Here is an 18,643-nt window from a genome sequence, read left to right on the forward strand (position 1 = left end):
ATTACATGTCATCTCTTTTGTGTATCGCATTGTGAACTGTGTGTATTGAGTGGATGAAAATATATTCCAACGAATATTACATGTCTATATCACCTCAGTCTGGTTGCTTTACTTTCTGGTAGTCCGATCACTATGAGTCGACGTACTTCAGACAGTTCAAGCTACTGCAACACTATAGTATCATGCATTAAGCCCAGTCACTGACAAGAACAACTCATTCCAGTACCGGTTTCAAGACCGAGAGTGGGTGGGGTTGGCGTGCGTCACGAGCATATCCGGTGTATGGGTGTAATGCAAGCGCAGCAGCCTTAACAGGATAGAGCCCAATGACAAAGAAGTAGAAATTCTATGTTCATTGCACAACCCTTGGAGAATTTTGCCACCGAATAGCAAAACATTTCGTCGCACACATATTATATATATATATTGTATGTTGGAAAATACAGTTAGAAACAGGTTGCAGCAATCCCGGCAATATCACACTGTAAAAAAAATAGGTGGCATTTTTTGGTTTGTAATTATGCATTTACGCCAGACAAAAACATGGAAACCACCAAGTCCATACTTGACAGTTATTCTTGAAAAATTGAAGTCCAGGTGGCGAATTCCGGTTGAGAATCACTGGTCTAACACAAATAGCTCCCTCATAAAAGGGTGTGATATATGCATGGATAATAAATATGATATAGGTCGAGCCGTATAGGAATTCTTAGTACAGGAGGTCTCTCATCAGTAGTCCCCGCACAAAATGTTTTATTGCACTTAGACTCGGGCTCAAGTATATGCAACAAAATTTTGAGATTGGCAACTGCCTTGCTTTTGAATAATTTTTTACGTTCGCATTCGCATACTCTTGACATTTTTGCGTAACCACGCATAACTGAGAAACGATCAAGACATTGTCTATATCAGAGGTCTCAAACTCAAATGTGCTCGCGGGCCAATTTCCTATTTTTGATGACGTCGCGGGCCGCACCACCAATAATAGGGGAATTCAATGTATTTCAAAGTATATAGGCTATCAAGGCGTGGAATCCGTCTACAGATTTCGCGTTAATTTTATCCAAGTCTCTAAACCAGGGGTGGGCAAACTTTTGAGCTCGCGGGCCGCATTCAACATCTGAATCCATACGCGGGCCGCACTATATAAAATTGGGATCATAAACCAAAACGCAATATTGCTGGTATTCGATTATATAGTGAGGACATGGAGAAAATATATATGCTTATTTGAAACAAACCAAACATTGCTATGATGATATCGTACACGCGCCAGAAACAATGGCGAGATTTCATAGGCTGGTCGACCTCAATAACCAATTTGTCAAAACTATAGAGATGAAAGTCTGTTGTCCCGATTCTTAGAACCGGATTGAAATTTAAATCTGTGAGCACACTGAGCAGTGATCTGTTCATAGATTTATCAATTCTGCTTAGGGTTCAGTTCCAGGACACACAATGCTGACAGCATCATAACCATGTTAGCTTCAAACACGCTTCTACTATATGTGTAGATTTCGCGCCTCCTTATCGTCATATCACAAAACACAACCAGGATGCTATAGCAAGCCTAACGGATAGTTTGGTGGCATGGGAAGTTACGACTATTGATGAGAGATTTTTCAATATGAAATTCATACTAAATACAGAGCAATGATTATGATTTGGATGTAAATCGCGCGAAGCGCGAAGAAAAATTCAGTGGAGCTCAGCTTCGCGATCTCCTTCAGATGCTTTCATAATCCCAAGGGGCGCGCGTCCCCCAGGTTGAGACCCACCGCCTTAGAATTATCATGGTGAAATATACTAAGAAAAAGTTTAATCAAGTCCCTGCATTAATTCGATTTTTAGTACGCATTTTATCAATATTTTTATTGAGTTTCTTTAGACTCTCGCGGGCCGCACAGAACGGTGTTACGGGCCGCATGCGGCCCGCGGGCTGTAGTTTGCCCACCCCTGCTCTAAACAATCCGTCGACGATGTTTTTGACAGTTCTCCATCCTTCGACTGATTCGGAAATTTGTTCGTAACTGCGATTCTCCGGAGTTGAAACGTTGCACAACTGTTTTATTTCTTGTAACAATCTTCCCATGTTAGTCCCTATATGGAGGCTGAGTTGGCGTACTTCCGCACCCATACCACTCCCAAATGATTGGTGATCTGGGAATAAGTGGATTATTAGATAAAGTCAATAATACGACATAATATTGGAGGAATCTATATGACTAGGGTGTCGACATTGGAGGACATAGGTCGGAGAGAGAGGCCAAACTAGAAATTATCACGGTTATGTATCAGTTCCACGGCGGTCATTGTCCCAAATATTTCAATGACTTTTTTACCTCGGAATGAAAAGCGCACAATACGACACGCGCGTTCACGTCGCCCAATCATCATAATTATGATCGACCGAAAAGATCATCGTTCTATCAAATATGCCGGATCTGACGTACGGAACGGTATCCCGCCGGCTATCCGACAGTCGACGAGCGTGTTCAGCTGTTCACATTCAAATCCAAATACACCAATTTCTACTCAATGAATACTAGTCCGTCCTCCAGATTAACGGACCGCAACCTGCCTACCGATATGGCCTTCCGAGACATGCCACCTCATTTTTGTGGCTTGCTATATCTCTTCTTCTACTTTGCATTCAGTGTGCATGCCTCTCTTTACATCGCCTAGGCCAAGGTAAGTTAGGGTTACCATATTTCAGCAACCCAAATTCCGGACACTCTTTAGCGCCCACTAGTGGATTTAAAAATGAGTAATGACGTCACACTTTGCTCATAGACCAGAGGTGGTCACGATCCGGTTCTGGAGTATGTGGCTGTGTGTTGTGTAACTGGGACCGATGGCACATGTTTTCCGGCCCTCCCCGCCCAAATAAACAATGATTTTGAGCCCACACTATAGGGCAATCGACGGGGGGGGGGGGCGGCTTGCTATATGAATCTGGTGGGGCTTGCTATATGAATCTGGTTTCTATATGCATCTGGTCGTTCCATTATTTGAATGAATTCTGTCAATAATATTGGTCGTTCCATATATTACTGTATAGATACTACTCTCCGCCCACATGATCAGAGTTAGCGGTAGAGTTGTTGGAGGATAATGAGTTCGAAAATACAGGGAGCGTAATCGCACACCGTTAAGTCATGTTCATGTCCTACCGATAAGATTGTTGATCATCCTTATGCCAGTGCGCACCACGAAGCTTGAGAAACACCCCACATCCTGTGGTTTCAAACCTTCTATGGTCGCGACTCCATCTCCAATTTGAAAATGTTCCGTGGCCCAGATCAAAATTTGACGAGCTGATTACTAAAAAAAGTCAACACCTTTGCGCAAACTTACTCACGGGCCATTTTGGAAGCTGATTTCGTTCAACATATTCGCAAACCCCAGAATCAAGCAAACGACCCGCCCGTTTGGGACCATTATCTTTGAATAAAGCATTTAAACAGCCTTAACGATCTCTAGGAACATACCGTTCTCCTATAATTGGGATTGCAATTAGGCTTATTCCAGTAAATGAAGGTTGTTTTATTTATATTTTATGGCAGTTTTTGCGAGAGTGGTAGTCTACAGATTAAAATCAATAAATGTGATGGTAAAAATCGCGCACAGCGCGAAGAATAATACCATGCGTCAGCATAAATATTCCCAAAAAATATTGTTTTTATGCTGATTTACGAAAAAATTATGAGCCTACATCAAAATTCCGGACATTTGGCATATTTTAGAAATTCCTCCCCGACGCTAGTTTGAACAATGAAATTCCGGACATATGGCAACCCTAAGGTAAGTGTCTGATTTCAAAGACTACTCCAAGTCGTTCCGACACCATCCTATCTTCTCATTGTATCGCAATTGTTGTGGTGCATTGAACTGATAAAAATTGCTAATGAATCGAACTCGAGAGTACATAGCGTTATATGTTTCAATCACCAATCTTTCCAGTTCCCATGCTCGGATACTAGTCTAAGCGTTGTGTACATTGCGTATGGACTATGCCTTGGTCAGACCCCGATTAATCTTACTGGTCAGCAGGACAGGTCTAGTGGTTGGGGCGACGGCTCAGAAAACTAAAGGTGACACCCCTTTTAGTCAGAAGATCGGCTATTTACAAGCGGTTCCAAGGAATTCGAGTCTGCACCTTCGGCCGCTAGCAAGCGCTGTTGTTTCATTTTTCGGATAAGTAAAGTGTCCGAGATTACCCCAGACATGAAGGTTATAGTTTAACCAAAGGTGATTTTTACCTTGCCAATTGTTTTTTACACTCTGCTGAGGCATAACCAGTTCATGCGTCTTCTTTATCTACTACTGAGCATGCCTTCACGCTATCTTTAAGATATGTGGATGGGTGCTGTTCATAGATCAGCGTCTTCTTAGATCGGTGCCTCTGAGATCGTTTGCACTTACCACTAATGGCATGCAAGAGACAAATCAGAGCCAATGTTGCAATGCGTAAATCAATTCACATGTGGTCAGAAATGCAAAGTACTACTGCCTCCCTGTCAACATTAAGAGCTGCCTAATTAGTTCTCAGGTGTGGTCATCGAAGCAAGAGGCACATTCCCTTCGAACTGTTCCGGGAAGACGCGTTCCAACGCCAAATATTCTGCATATGAAATTGCACTTATTGTATAAGGTTCGCAATAGGGTATTCATCTAGTATATTCACTTCGTTCCGATCAATCGTTTCTCTGCTGCACAGTTCTAGCGTACAGGAAACACGCTTTTAGGCCACAATAGTGCTGTCATACCAGTCTTTCGCAACTTTATGTTGCAATATCAATCTATCGCGTATACCGCCCAATGCCACTCTGCCGTTTCTATAGATGAATATTTCAAATGACGATTTTGTTGTTACCGTCCTAATTTTGGAGTACATTCATCGGGGTTTTCATCCCCCAATCATTGCCTTAAGTAAGCATTAAACCTCTTCTCTTATTATTTTAATTTTCTATGACGCCAGTTTACCGTCTTCCAGGAGAAAAGCTTGAAATCAATCGCAGCAAAGTTCCCAGATACATCAACACAGTTCTGCAACTTTCACCACAATTGCTGATTTATTACAAAAGCGAGTGGTAGAGGACTGCACATTACGCATCTGCATACATCCACCAAAGCCCGTCTCCCTTATTCTTCGCAAGTAATCGCAACTCAACAGTGGGGAGCCCGTGTTGCTAGCTCGTTGAGTGGCGCAATTTTATAACGAATGCCACCAAACCCCGGAGTTGCATTGACTTTTGACAACTTGACTCAAGGCCGCGCAGGTATCACGTGTGTTTGATCTAGGGTCAATAAGCGCACCTGTCAAACGGATAACCACCACCTCCCTCCGCGCGCAACACAAGCATTTGCAGTGCTTCTGCCGCGAATGCGCCATCGCCAGCGCGCGCAGACAGGAGGGAATAGCGCGCACAATCTGGCAAACACTGCACCTTCCCTTGTGGCTCTTACTAAATACACGTATTCCTAGCCACGTTTATTGTCCTTAATTAATTAGGCCAGCGCTTTTCAACCTACGCAACGGCCCGCTCCCGTGCGAACGACGGAGGCGGCGCGAATAACCGTTCGATCAGCACAAGGTTCGAGGGTAATAACAAGTACCCCCCTTGAATTCACACCTCACAATTCATCATTCAGATATAAGCCCTTTCAATGGTTGTTTTATTTGGGACTGCAAAAGGTATAGGCGACATTTTCGGGTCGGAACGGTGCCATAGTACTATCACCTCTGGACATGCAATATTTGTTGAGCCGGCTGTAGATAACTTCACACTTTGAATTTACATTTATGAGGTTACTGAGTTAAGTTCATTATCCAACTAGCGAGACGAGCAGGAAACACGGTTCGAACGGAACTTTAAAAGTTTTAAAAGTGCCGATTTCAGCCACGCTCCTTTCAAGGCATGTTATAATCAATGCTGATACGGCCTTTCGCGATCAATCGCACCGACGCATTCATTTGCCTGTATGCGCTGTTAGCTTTTGATATAATAAAAACCATCATGTATCAGCTCATGCAGCCGTTTTTGTTAAGCTGCTACTGTGAATGGTTTTCTCGTTATGATATAGCTTAATCCCTACTCGCTACAGTTTGCATCGTTTGTCGACAACTTTCGAAATCACATTGCGGTTACGTCAAAATGGCTAATTTTTAAGGGTATTTATTTCATCAGTTCCCTATAACATCAAATACATTTCATACCGTATTTCTGCTTCGTCATACCACATCAATTCTCTCCTATTATACAGTGTTCCCACTATGCCTCGGCATTGAAGCGGGCGAAAGGTATATGTGAACCTATTATGCTATCAATTTATTGTCCTCTCTACTCACGTAATTAGATTTACCGGTAGAGCTGAGTGAAGTGTCTTGAAAACGGGAGGGCCCGTTAATCATAATTAAACAACTTCGGGCGGCGGACCCGTTGATATGACTTCGTTACATGATGTTATTTCGTGACTTCCAGTCTGCTGTATCAAAAATATAGAATCGCCCAAACGTAGGCTTCTAACCTAAGAGACGCACACGATTTCAAAGTCTTCACTGGCATAAAATTTTTCCCAGCGAAATGGTATTTGTCCTGTGAGGTTCAGATTGCAAAGACAGGAACATTCGGCGCCAATCATTTAGGCGCCTATGGACAATTAAACCTATATGTATTTTGTATATATAACAAAGTCTTTGGTCAGCATAAGGGCATAGACCCTTTCGGCCAAGGTTTTCTCGCTGCCGATCGTTCTGGCACACTTCTTGGAGTCGCATGTTATATGGCCTAAAACTTGATTGTATGTCTTGGTGGGTCGTGGCGCGGTAATGGCCCAATACCCAATAATATAGATACACGGCTACTTGAATTCGCGCGCAGCGCAAAAATTTTTTGAAAAATTTGCATAAATTTTCAAAAAATACTCTATGATTTATGCTAATTCACGAAATAATTTTGGGCCCCCTTCGAGCTCGGGTCCCTCCAATTGGGGGGTTTGATGTGCGGCAGTTACGGTGCTGCATACCACCCACGTTGACTCTCAGCGCTTACGCTCACTTTACGAACCACTGCTTTAGTCATTAATGAAGGTAGGTCGTTTCTTGTGTACGAGTGCTGTTCAATCACTTATATTGGAAATTATTAGAAATTGGATATATCTATGACTAAACTGCAATAGAAACAGTAGTTTTCTTCGGTGACGTACAAGTCATCAGCTGTATATGCCTTATCATAAACTTTCAATTTGTCATATCAGCGGGAATTCAAAGAGAAATCGCGATTTCAATTCATTTCTAAATATGCATTCGATAAATTATTTTGGCGTCCAATATTTGTGGTGATATGCTTGATATCGCAATGATCTCATACATGGTCATGTAATATATACAAATGGTATATTAGTTTAGACGAGTTTAAAGTTGTACCATCCAAGTTTGCATTCTTCATCACAGCCTCCAGCTTCTCCTGTTGAATAAAACATGAATTGAGTTATTGAGTCTCTTATAGGTATGTTCTGAGCGCAAAACACGAATATCATACGATATCACACCTTTAACATCCCAGACGAAAACAATATCCAATGAATAATAACTAGGGCAACTTTTTGCAACTTTTGCAACTTTTTTACAGCTTCCGGGAGCTTCCTAAATACTCATAATTAATTTGGTATGTTGTTTTAAGCTATTTCATGGATTTTTCTATTGCAAATTTTGCAACTTTGTCTGTTTTTCACGCTACTTTTTGCTGCAACTTTTATCAAGTATTGTGCAAACTGTAAAAGGAGTGATTTGAAAAACATGCTATAAAACTATTTCTAGTGTGGTTCCTCTGCCATTTGCTTAGCAAAGAGCTACGTGATTGATTAGCTGCATCCCAATTTTATCTATGACGCAATGGCGTGCAAGCTAGAAGTAACAACACCAGCCAAGCACGATACTGCGCGTGTGATATGTAAATGGGTCACTTGATTGATTCACTGTCGGTTAAATATGATGTGATTCCCCTTTTGACGGATGCCCAGGCGAAACCGCCAAAAATTACATTATCCCAGGGTCACTTTTTAATGGTGTTGATTCTGTTAGTCGCCAACATTGAGTTTTGCTGCAATGCTTTGGGTCAAGTTTGGATATCTAGGGTTTTTTTGGTTTGGTATTTGACACGTTTGATGGGTTACCGGCTTGCTGTTTGGCTTTTTGGTAAAATTATTTCTTCCTTGCACTATTTTCTTGCTGCGTCCGGCAAAAAATGTAATTTTTGGCGGTGTCGCCAGGCCGTTCGTGAAAAGGGAAAATACCAAATTTGAAAAATGTGCAGGAGCTGACAGCCAAATGCTCTCATGTAGGTTTCAAATCTAAAGAACATAAATATGCATGCATAATCGATTGAATAGCAAAGAAATAAACGGATCAAGCAGACACTTTGCAAATCAGAAACTGTTGGGTTGAACTTTCTCACGGTTTTGAAACAAAAAAACTTGCCCCGGCAATCACTTATTATTATTATATTTGAATACCTGGCCACTTTTCATTTACAACGAGGAATTTGCGCCAAGAAAGATTTATTTATTTTAATTTATGTCTAATTTGTAATATATATGGACCTCAAGCATTTTACTCACACCATCCCCGTGGATAAGGAAGTTCCATTTGGTTTTTGATGCTGAATCCTTGAACAACTCCGACAGCGGTGGTCAAGAGCAATGCCGAGAAAATGATGCTCGTCAAGCTTTTCATTTTTATTTCTGCGTACAAATAAATAGAATAAAATTGATAAATTGTTGTTTCATGATGTTTCATATTATTTGATAATAATATAGGTTAGTTTGCACTCCATCATTTGGATTTAAAATATTGTTGCTGGTGCTTCATCGATTCATCGTTGTATCCATCCCTCAATTATGAAACTACACTTGAAAGAAATCTATTTCAATCTGTACAAATGTGTCATCCGATTTTATAGCTCACGAATATCCCGATACAGGCGACGTATGGAATCTGTGCGTTTCAGAATAGGCTTATATCAGGGATATATAGAACTCCGGGATGGCTGACTGCGTCAATTGCGTCATCGCGGTATTACCTAAGTGGGTCCAGATTCGCGCATTCAGTTTTGATGCACGTTCCGTTCAGCCGCTTCATCTGTGTGTAATTTTAAGTTTTTGAGAGCGGTAGAGGCATATAATATCCATGTTTATGTTATTATATAAAGCTAGAGGTTAACTAGGTTATGAGATGTTCAGGTAGTCTGAAACTTTGCGGTATTAGCCCTATTCCTTCAGCAGCAATTTACCGGTATACCGGTACGGTCATTTACTCGCCATCGGAATATCTCTGCTTCTGTAGTATCTTATGTAACATGTTTTGCTGCGCTGATAATCGTGAGAAGATAACAAAATGTAGAATAATTTCCAACGTTAACATTGATATCTGCAGTATGATTTTGATTACGCCTTGCGGTATGTTATGCGAATGTATGTCACCATCCAAGGCTGTACATTGTACAAGTACAAGTGTACATTTACACCGTGCCGTGTCAACTATGAAGGCGACCGTTAGGAGGGACTTCGTCAGTTAAGATCTTGTACTATAGATTAATGTGTGAATATGCAGGTAGTTCTGCTATTGCAGGCTTACCGTTATTCCAGATCATTGCTGGATTATTCCTAGTAAGAATTGGAGCCACTGAGTACACCACCGGTGTGCAAGATTCAAGAGGCATTTCAATTAAGGATAACCTAACATTTGAATCTAATACAAACACAACACGTCAAGGTCGTTGCAGTTGTAAGTGTCCATAACAACTGTTGAATCCAATCTCTTGTTACAGATATACTATTCATCAGTTACATGTCTGGTAAAACAAGGCAGGCATATGTTTGTTAATGAACGGCCCCTCAATGCTACAGTACTGGAATTATACTTCAACGGAAGTGCACTGAGTGTGAACTGCCAATGGCTGACTCCCAGTATATGGCCACAGCATTTGTTGACCTTTTGCTCTTACTGAAGCCATGAAGATGCCCACTCCCTTTAATGGATAAGCCAACACAATCGTCAGGACACGATACGACCCTGAGATACGGCCTGTCTTTACCATATAAACACTCATAGCCTATTGGCTATAGGCCTGTACGATGGAGGAAGAGAAAACTCTGAAGATTGCTTTCAATTTGCAAGGTTTAGTCAAATCGTTGCAATAACGCATGGACTTCTCCTCAGTCGGCCCAAGGTAAGTTTGGCTGATTCTAGTGATACGTTATTATAAATGAGGGATTTACATTAATCCTGATGTGGTTAAAGTAGTCTGCATTGCTACTGAAGTAACAGTTGTATTCCCGAGCGTACTGGTATTTAAACTTCCTCAAGTAGCTGTAGAAAGTGGAATGCATGCAAGGTACTTAAGTTTGGAGATGGCTGCTTCAAAATTACAAGATGTATCTTCGAAAATAGGCAACACCTACTTGAGTACTGCAATGAAGTAGAAGTTCTTCATTACTGACCAAGTCTGCATGTGCATACATCTATATGTATTCTTAATGTTAATTTGTGTCTCTAAAAACATCATTTGTTCATTTTTGTTGCAGATTCCGGATAAACAAACGCGATGTTCCAGCATTTGCATCACGTCAACCGTGGATATCCTGATATATTATACTGGGCACATTCCATTGAAATCTTGGCAAAGATGGCCACGATCTGGATCTCGTGCCTCCTCACCGAGATGCTTTTTTGACATGGAATCATCTATCGCTCTATCGGAAAATCTGCAAGACAATGATACTGAATATTTCTTAACTGATAAATGGCATGAAATGCTTCAGGAGGCCCATTCGTGATGTACCGTTAAGCCATAGTGGTAATTTCTTCACTGTGGTCATGAAACTATTTCTCGGTGAACAAAATATCAGCTCAATTCAACAACTGGGTCTACCGAATGCTTCTTAAATTGATAATGATATGTACCAAACTGCTACCCTGGCTACATTTGAACCTGAAGAGAAGTATCAATGGTGTGTTGATTTCTTGATCAACTTTCATTGAGTGACATATACTTCGTTTCCATGCTCGGCCGATGGGCCTCTTTTCGAGAGACTCGCCCGACGAACGAGAGAATTTTGTTGCGCATTCACAGATTGCACACCCACGTCGGCCGACGAATGAAAGCTTCGGCTTAGCCCTTCGGCCATACTTGCGCTGTGTCCTCGACTAGCGAATTGGTATTCATTCGCTACTTACAATACGCTTTTCGTATAAAATTAACTATGGCTGCACTCCGGACGGATCTTGGACGCGTTGAAAACCCCGGAATTTAATTATGATTGCAATGGAATAAAGTAGTACCGGTACTGCTACGAATTACCCGTAGGCTACCGAAATCTTCGCGATCTGATCACGTACGCTGCTGCCACAATTCGAGGGTTTGTGTTCTGGTGCATGGGTACAACACAAACTGTACATTTTGACCACAAACTAGGTGATCTTATTCACATTCCCCTTGTAAGCAAATCATCAACAGGACACTGGAAGTTCATGTGTGGATCATGACGACGAAACAGTAGTACCGGTAGACTACTGGACAAGTTATTATTCTGCGCTCGAAATTATTGGACCCCGATATCCCATAGAATATCTATATCCCCCACATACTAAGATATGCCACCAATTTTCATCTTTTTTCCATTTTATTTTATCTTCTGTTCATCATGACCATTTTACATGTTGGATGGATTTAGGCCGACGTGTTCAAGGTCAAAGCGTGTTGTTTGATTGAATGACCGCTACAAGTCATCTCGGCTCATTCCTCCCGAGTCATTTTATCGCAATCCTGTGATTATTATGAAATTATTACTTAGTAAGCAAGCCAAAAACTTTATCGCGAACGCTTCGCCCACCTAGTTCGGCAAAGTCACGGTCGGATTACGCCCAGTCATGGAAACACGGCCGACATGTACAACGCATGCGTCATGGCCTTTCGGCCGACCGTCGGCCGAGCATGGAAACGAAGTAATTGAAGCTGACAATGCTGCTATCACAATTTCGAGTCCTTACAGGCCGTGCTATCTTTTTGTTATTGGAAAGCCTCCATGGTAGGGGTGCATTTAAAACAAACAAACACTATGTTTAAAACATGCTTTAAACAGTGTTTTAAACAAAGGCCTTTTGAAAAAAAATCTTTTTAAGTTGTAAAATTATGCCATAATTGTCTAAATACTTCCCAAAATACGTGTTGTATGAGCCTACGGACGATTACCACCCGATATAGCCGACTAATATCGATATGGGATGGCTGGAACCCTCAAAATAGTCGGTTCAACAGCAATAGCACAGATATTTCGTCAAAGGAGCTATATTTACACTATATTTCCAATTGTCAATGTCAATCCAATATGACGTCACTATTGAATATTCTTGACGTCATGGCTTAAAAAAGTATGTTTTATACAAGGGCCTGGTTTTAAACATGTTTGTTTTAAATGCAACCCTATACTCCATGGTAATTGTCGATTAACGCTAATTGAAACGGTTAATTTAATCAACCATATTACCCCCCCCCCCCCCCTTTCCAGCTGCAAGGTTTCCGACAATGGCTTGTAAATAGGTAGAAGACACTGATATTATTCGTTATTCACCCTGTTATTTATCGCCTGATGCAAATTATATGTGTAGAAATTAAACATATTCATGATTTACTGAAATTCAGAGTTGTCATAGTTTACTTGGTTGGCTATACAGCAGTGTCATACTCTACTAGGTTGGCTATACAGCAGTAAGGTTGTGATGAGGGAAGAACGTCTAGCTTACTAACTATTCCGCAAAAGGTTGAGGATCGTTATTCTAGAAAAAGCTGTATCGCTAGCTTGCAGAAAAGTGGATATTTCGAGGCAGATTGCAGGTAACTTTCTGGACCTACTTAGGTAAAGGCCAAAATGAAGTCAGCCATCCCGGAGTTCTATATATCCCTGGCTTATATGTACAATAGGGGAGATGTGGTACCGATGGATCACTGGGACCGAAAATACTTAAAAAATTCTCTATGATAATTCCATGATTACACTCCGTGAACTTGTCGACAATTGCATGCTGGCAAAATCTTTCCTCACATACCAAAAAATTCGACGTGCGCGAGCTATGGGGTCTCTCACAGATGTTTTTTGTTTTAGGGGGTGTAAACTAAATTCAGATCGACATATACATTTTTCTTTGTAACCTTCAACACGAAAAAACCAGCAATCATTTTTATTGTGAAGTGTAGGGCTTGTATCAGGCTATATAATGTAACCTATTATTTTTTTCAGTACCTTCCTTGAGTGGATTTTTTTTTTGAATCATGTATAAAATTCGTAGGGTGGGGACCGATGATACAATAGCCAAATCAAGTTAAATAATTAAGCATACTAATCATGAAACAAATGAAACATGCCTACGTACAGAAAATCTTTATGTTATAATTACATATGATGTTTTATCGCTATAACGAGGTATTAGGAAGTCACACTGTCGATTTTCGGGAAATATGTATGTACCCTCAAATTTACAAGTTCGAGCCTAAATCGAAACTTGATTTTATGACAACATTTTAATTAATATTTATTCTAGTTTTTGACGGTTGCGACAAAACATTCTTCTTTTGCTTGCTGTAGCTTGGATTATAATACTGAGCAAGAAAAGTTGTCAAATATGAGTTTTTTAGGGTATATGTGTCGTAGGTCCCCGGGTCATGTGCCATTGGACCCACCGGGTGGGTACCCATGATATGTTCGAGCAACAAATTTTGAACGTCCATAAATATTTTTTGAAAAGACGGATATTCATGTATATGTTGGCAATAGGTAGAGCTTGGATCAAAGTGCTGAGCTAGCAAAAGATCAGCTGTTTCCGGTTGAACAATTTGGGGTCAGCGATCTTTTTCCAATTTTTGATCCATCGGTACCACATCTCCCCTACTATCGTTGCTAATTGCTATGTTAAAACTCACGGGTCATATCAGAGATGATCGATTGTATCTCACAGAGAAATTTTGAGTATTATTTACGAACGCTCGCAGTGGTAATATTGATAAGAGCTGGTCTATGGTGCTGTCGAGTTGTAGATATATAATTTGTATATTGAACATTGAACAAGGAAGATTTCACAGGATGTACCGCTTCTAGCTGTGTATATAGGCCTACTCCTCCAACCTGAAGTAAGACACATAATGCCAACAAACCGATATCAAACTAGATCTAATTTACGATTACACACACACATAGAATTTCCCCGTGAAAAATATCCCACTTCTAGAATTTCCAGGCCCTGAAACGGAATAACATTGTTGCACTGACTATATCATCATGCCCATGCGCCGTATTAGCTTACCTCGTGAAATGTGCTCGATTGAAGTCTTATATATGCCATGCATATGCTGAGATCATGCAAACCTGGCGTAAAATGCACAGAAAATCGTTCAGATCAATATTCGATCCCCCTTCCGTTATCGTGTCAATGAAAAGCTGCTTCATCTTATAGCACATTGGTGACTGCAAATTAGTTGCACCGAAGTACTACATTGATTAGACAAATGACAACTTGTTTGAAACGTGTAAGTCGTTTCTTAGGCTTAATATGTGAAGGTGGACGCATATTGAAGGTTTGGGCGATGCTCACAGTTGTAATTTTGAACCAATGCAGACATGACATCTGCAGAAATGGTCAATAAAGAAGTACTTTTTCGGAATATTGAAGTAGGCTTTGTTACTTTCACGACTTATTCGCGTGGTTAAGATCTCAGACTACTTCGGCCAGTTTTTGATGCAAAACTACTTATTTTTTCAAAATAGAAAGGAGTTTTGGGTTGGATTGCATAATTTTTGTCATTGATATCATGATAGCTGTCCAAAATATCCGTGGTAACAGTATGCAATTTAAACCTTCATTTAAACCTTTATACCTTCATTTACAGTATATAATGTCATTCTGTGTTTTCGGAACAGCTCGAAAAAAAAAGAATAACGGTTGGGTGTGAAATGACCAATGCATAGGGGATATCCCATCGAAACCAAAACCACAACAAATTCGCAAATTAAAATGCTCTACCAGTCGTTTTGAAACATGGAGCACTAGTTTTCAATCGTCGGTCCGCGGAATATTTTAGAATTTTATAACTCAAATTCGAAATGCAAGAAGTTTCAAGAAAAGTGTCCATTGGAATTAACACATCAAATTTTAAGTTGATTCAGAAGTTCCTGACGTATTTTCTGCATGGTGTCGTAAATAGAGTTCACGATGCTGCAGGTGTGGCACGAAATTGTTTAAAAGCATCATACAACTATTTTTGGACAGTATATATGTGAAAGCTATGAAGACTTTTCAGTAAATTACGTTTAATTTGCACAGTGCGATTAATCTACACTTGACAGTATAATAGAGGCTATAACAAGCAGCAAATTCGTATTTTGATCAAAGGCTAGGGAATAATCACAATCAAGTTGGTGGTCTTTTTCGGGATATCGCGAGGTTAGCCTTGTAGAAACTTCAATTGATATACGTATAAATCTCTACGTCCAAACGCAGCATTAAATGAAACTTTTTAATATTATCCATGAGCTGCATACATTTCTCGTAACTAAATAGATGGTTGGTTTCGATTTTTCATAGATCGCGGTCTACAACTTTATTTTGATGATTTCCAGTCCGCGGATTCAAAAAGGTTAAGAACCACTGATATAGAGTACATGTGAAATTACGAAGCATGTGCGTCATATTTGGGGTCGTGCTAAACTCGTTGCTTACCTCACCGTTTTGTTGACAGCGTATATAGCTGCTATCGACACTTCGTGAAGGCCCGGCACGTATATTAGGAATATCTACTTACGTGATCAGTGAATGGAGTTCATACTTTTCATTGCACGATCTTTCTGCATAATATCCACACCATTACGTCAAAAAAGAATGTCATCTGACTTCATTCATCTTGGTTCACAACAAGTCGTCAGCATCACGAATAAGAAATAGTATACCTTAATGCAGACATCTATCTGACATTCACATCACGATTTATCGTCTCATCAATACGTGTCAAATGTCAGGGTAATCTTGCAGCCGACGGTCAAACCTCAAATTCAATACAACCGGTTTTATCGGAAGACTAATATTGTAATATTTCCGAATATACAGTTTTTCCGGTCCGGACACTCCACTCATATGTAGAATGCGACTATCGTGTGACCAAACCCTTCAAGACAGCCTAATTTGCCATAGGATTAGAGTAGGCGTGGGCAAACGTAAGCCCGCGTATGTCGTTCTCGCAGGAGTACGTGAGGAGGCAAATGTAACACGGTAAGCATTTTACTGAAACGTATTTACAGGTGATATACTGGTTATTATGACGCTGTCGGCATTGTGCGTTCTGAAGTTGACCAAATGCAGAATCAGCATTTGTCTATGAGCCGATCGCTGCTCGGCACGACCTATACTTTCGTCCCTAGTTTTGACGAATTGATTGAGGATGGCCACTGGCCAGATTATATAATTTCGTTGATGTTTGTGACGCATGTGCTTGTGCATTCATCAACTCGATGTTTAAATTGTTTGTATTATGTCTCCATTCGGTTGCTACATCCCTACATGGTTACTATATATTCAATTAAAAGCTTATGCCGTAGCTCAGGGGCGGGCAACATACGGCCCGCGGGCCGGATCCGGCCCGCGGACGGTTTCCCGTCTAACATGATAATGTGGCCTGCAGCCCAATCTGCCGAGATTCCTCAGTACTCGCACATGAAATTTTAGTGACTGTATGTTATTTTATACGTGTGTGCTCAGTGCGCAACGTGCGAGAGTATAGCTTACGCGTAAGTTCGGCATTTATCATGTACTCAACCCTAAAGAATTAATATCTTGGTACATCTGGGGTAACGAGCTTATCGAACTCCTTGAAATCTTAATTAAGGATTGCACCATAGTGTCATACATGGTGTGGAAACAAGCATATCTCCACGGCTCAGTGAAATTGGTCTACGTCAGACTTTCCATTTGGCTAAAGGCAATTTGGCAGTAATAACGTAACTACGCCATCTGAGCAGCTCAGGAGCAAGTGCGCACGAGAGTGAGAGTGTGAATGCTCAACCCGTTGCGCAACAATGGCCAATACGCGTGCGGTTTGCACTGCTCTCACTTGCTCCGAGATGGCATCGTCGCGCCACAATACCAAACTCCGTTACAATGCAACATTCGAGGCGGATTTTGGGGAGTTCCAGGACCGCGAGCCGAATATAATTTATATTTTCGCAATCAGTACCTCGGCAGCTTTCGATTGATGCCCGTTTTGTCAAATTTCTCGCTCAGCAAGCTGGTCTGGTCACTATAGGACAATTTGATTGCACCGTGTGTTAATTGATCAGAGAGAAGCGGACAAGGCGGGGTCTGCATGACAATTCTGTTCTCAAATTTGAAATCTGCATTGTCTTCGTCATTATCGGCGAGAAATGGCTTTGAAGTGACATTGTTGTCGTTAAAAGACATTCAATAAATACAATTTATTGCTTGTATATGTGGATAAATGGGCGTATAATGCATCGATTCAGCAATCCGGCCCGTTAAGTACCTAATTTTCCTATATCCGGCCCGCCGACTGGAGAAGTTGCCCGCCCCTGCGGCGTAGCTTATAATCAGTGGTAGCCCTGGGCAATACTTCAAGGAGGTCCGTATCAGTATGTAATCGCAGCTTATTCAGACCCCTCTTTCGCATTTGTTTTTAATATTGGTTCGCCATCTGGATCGGAATTACGTGATGTGTATATGACACTGTAACACGGCTTTGAAGCAGGCTTAAATGTTGAAATGCTCTAGCTCCCGAGCCTTCTTTTATCATACATTGTGAAATGATACAAGAAGTTATCCAGTTAACTATAACCCATGTCTTAATGTTGTAGATGTATGGCGTGTAAGTTGAAATAACAGAATAGCGACGCAGCTGCTGCAGGATAAATAGACAACACTAATCTGGAAAGCAATGGGTTGACATTAGTAATAAGCCAGCACACCACGCCAAGGTTCAAGCCGGGCGCTGGATTAGACCATATCTATTGTTGCATAGTTGCAAGGATAGACTACATCAAAAATAAGTAAGCCTACCTATACCGCATCCAGAAACTTGATGATTATCTGGATATGGGACTTTTCTAACAAATGCAGGGTTTTGATGATTGTTGATCTCTGCGGAATCATCTTCTTGATTGGTACCCGGATTTCCACGTTCATTCACTATAATCTTTGAAAAAGCGCTTGAACCAAAGAGGATGCGCCCTGAGCGACCGCCGACCTCGCCCACCCCAAAAGCCAGCACTGCTTATCATTCCGATTACGCAGCCCGTGAACGGATTCAGATGTTGAATGCGGGCCGCGAGCTGAAAAGTTTGCTTACCCCTGCTCTAAAGTACCTTTTCGCTGCCGTGAATGTGTGATGTTTTCCGATCACAAAATCTACTACAAAGTACAAGTGATAACAATAGTATAGTAAAAAAATACAAATCTTTATATTGCGAATACTAACCGTTGCCATTGCTTCATCGTAAGAAATCGGTGATTGAATACTGAATAGTTAGCAATAACATAGCAAAAAGGGAACAGTCCGGCGGCATAAACACAATTTATTTTATGGTA

The 18,643-nt window shown here is 40.9% G+C and overlaps 2 long non-coding RNA genes across 3 annotated transcripts; one reads left to right on the top strand and one right to left on the bottom strand.

Annotated features, from left to right (window-relative positions):
* Positions 1-7,101: 7,101 nt before the first annotated feature.
* On the bottom strand, positions 7,102-14,317 carry LOC145442758 (uncharacterized). 2 transcript variants are annotated; one of them, XR_013916149.1, is made up of 3 exons: positions 13,980-14,317; positions 8,623-8,745; positions 7,102-7,469 (listed from the first exon to the last, which is right to left on the bottom strand). It is a non-coding gene; the product is annotated as an uncharacterized LOC145442758 (long non-coding RNA). The 2 variants fall into 2 exon arrangements; XR_013916148.1 differs by lacking the exon at positions 13,980-14,317 and having other exon boundaries at positions 8,623-9,024.
* On the top strand, positions 10,091-12,699 carry LOC145442759 (uncharacterized). The gene is made up of 2 exons (XR_013916150.1): positions 10,091-10,232; positions 10,588-12,699. It is a non-coding gene; the product is annotated as an uncharacterized LOC145442759 (long non-coding RNA).
* Positions 14,318-18,643: the final 4,326 nt, after the last annotated feature.

Source organism: Botryllus schlosseri, chromosome 7 (genome assembly GCF_051294905.1).
Source record: "Botryllus schlosseri isolate E-star chromosome 7, Bs_hap1, whole genome shotgun sequence".
Taxonomy (NCBI): Eukaryota; Metazoa; Chordata; class Ascidiacea; order Stolidobranchia; family Styelidae; genus Botryllus; species Botryllus schlosseri.